This window comes from Eutrigla gurnardus, assembly GCF_963514095.1.
Source record: "Eutrigla gurnardus genome assembly, chromosome: 17".
In the NCBI taxonomy this organism is placed as follows: domain Eukaryota; kingdom Metazoa; phylum Chordata; class Actinopteri; order Perciformes; family Triglidae; genus Eutrigla; species Eutrigla gurnardus.
The window spans coordinates 15221163-15223563 of record NC_139928.1 but is presented as its reverse complement, the minus strand read 5'-3'; the positions used below and the strand labels follow the sequence as shown (position 1 = coordinate 15223563).

The window sequence follows — 2401 nt, the reverse complement described above, 5'->3', positions numbered from 1 at the left end:
AAAAACATCCAAAGTTCACAAGTGCGTTGTACTTAGTCATTTAGTGTATACAATGTAAATAATGGCAAATACTAATTACCAGAAACCGGAGATCAAGGTGGCTAACTTATTCTGACATGTAGCCAATGAAAAAGGAGAGTAGTCAATTTTAAAGTTGTGACCAGTTAACTCGGTAATTGAATGGAATTGTTTATGTTTTATAAGGTTTTCATTTCGGTGGATGGACTAATGATTAACTATTTTGTTAGTATTGAAAAATACTAACAGTTGTCTACAAATACCTCAGCCAAGTCTGATGTGTGCATGACACGATTACAGGCTTGCACTGAAGATTAAAATTAATGTAACGGGAAGATGTATTTAGTCAATTAATTCATCAGTCAGTTGACAAAAAAAGTACAATCAAATCATTGTGTAAGTTTTGTAATCTGTAGTTAAAAAACCAAACAAATGTTAGCTTGTAACAGCTTCTTAAATGTGAGGATTTGCTCATTTTATTGTAAATTGAATCCCTTTAGGGTTTCCATTGTCAATTTAAAAACATAAGTGGGTTGAAAGCATCATTCTGTGGCTCTGGTAGCTTGAGATAAGATTCTTTCATTATTTGTGGCTTTTTTTTTTTTGACTGAATGATTAATCAAGAAAATAATAGTTGGATTAATCCCTGCAGCACTAATTATATAGTGTGTGCGCCTCTAAAGCATTGCTTAATTTGTAATTTATGTGTAGTTTGACGCTATAAACGGCTGAAAATGCAGAAAATCCTGCCGTTTTAATTATTTCTTTCCCTGACCCCAAAAAGTCATGTATTTCTTTTCTGGTATGTAGGCTAACATGATATGCGGATTACCACCAGCGTGTGAAACACTGCATCTAAAGCCAATGTGAGTTTACAAACGTACACACACACACACACACACACACACACACACACACACACACACACACACACACACACACACACACACACACACACACACACACACACACAGCAGCCTGTGCTCTCTATGTCAGCCTGTCTAAGCTTCTTCCCCTCCCCCCTCTCAACATCTCTCTCCCCTTTTTTGTCCCCCTCGCCCTCTCCTTTTCCCTCCTGCTTGCTCTCTCCTGCCTGCTAGCACTATTTCAAGCCTCTGCCTAGGAGAGAGAGAGAGAGAGAGAGAGAGAGAGAGAGAGAAAGAGAGGCTGAGACACACAGATGCGCAGTCAGAGAGAGGGCGAGAGAGAGAGGGAGAGGGGAGGGGTGGGGAAAGCAAACAGGATTTAGAGTTCAAGTGCACGTGCAGAAAATAGGCTGAATAGAGGAGAGTCAGAGCAGAAAGGAAACCAGGAAAAGGAACGGCAGGGCGGGAACAAAGCACACAGTAGCTCTTTTTCTTCTTCTTTCTTCCTCTTTATTTTCTTCTCACAGAAAGAGACGGTATTAACCGTGAAAAAATGAAAAAAAGCACAAAGATTTGAATACTGTGAGCGTTAAAAACGACCAAAAAAAAAATGTATTCCTATTCCTGCCCCCTCCTCTTTCCTCTCCCCACCGACACACTCCTCCTCCATCCCTCCCTCTTAGATATTTCTCCATGAACCCCCAGTCCCTCTCTCTCTCTCGGTCTGTCTTCTCGCTGGCTTTCCTTTCTCTCTCCTCCCACCTCTTCACACACACACCCCAGAGTCCTTCCCACTCCTTCCCCTCACGCGCGCTTACTATCCACTTTCACTGGAGACCGACCGCAACCAGCTCGGTTTTATTCCTTCTTTTGCTCACCATTCTTTTGCTTTTGGTTATGCCCTCGTGTACGGAGGCGCCGTCACCCCTACTATGCGGTGGCGCCCCTGAAAATCCCAGGCCGTGGATTGTCCCCCGCGTTAGACAGAATGACACAAAACTGCTTGTCCTTTCCTGTTAACAGTTTTTTTCTATTCTTCTGCGGTATTTTTTTTTTTCCTCTCGTGAGAACTCGACTTATGTCTAGAAACCTTTTTCAGAAATCGTAGCTGTGTTCTGAAGCAGGAGCCGAGGGTTGAAGAAAAGGAAAAGTGTCCGATGAATGGACAGATGAAGTGGACGGAGGCAAAGAATGAGGGGAAAATGGAGAGCATGGTCTGCGGGAGAAAGCGAGAAAGACAGAGAAAGAGAGAGAGAGAGAGAGGCAGGAGAAAGAGTACCGGCACTGGCAAGAAAAAACAGGAGGGGGAAGAGAGGAGAAGGGGGACCAGTAGGGGATAGACTTAGGAAGGAGGACGGCTGGATAGGAATTGGCAAAATCGCGGGAAAAAGGAGAAAAAACACGAAAACTGGACTTCTCATCAAACTCACTCTTTAATTTTGTTTTTTTTGGCATGATTTTTCATCACTTCTCCGGTCACCCTCTCATTCATCTGTGAGTATACTGTATGTACATGT

General features: G+C 42.9%; 1 long non-coding RNA gene across 1 annotated transcript in view; it reads left to right on the top strand.

The window, feature by feature from the left end:
- Window positions 1-1617: 1617 nt before the first annotated feature.
- Window positions 1618-2401, top strand: part of LOC311027920 — a 22275-nt gene continuing 21491 nt past the window's right edge. The window contains exon 1 of the long non-coding RNA XR_014598654.1: window positions 1618-2378. This is a non-coding gene — a long non-coding RNA (uncharacterized lncRNA). The remainder of the gene's footprint in view (window positions 2379-2401) is intronic.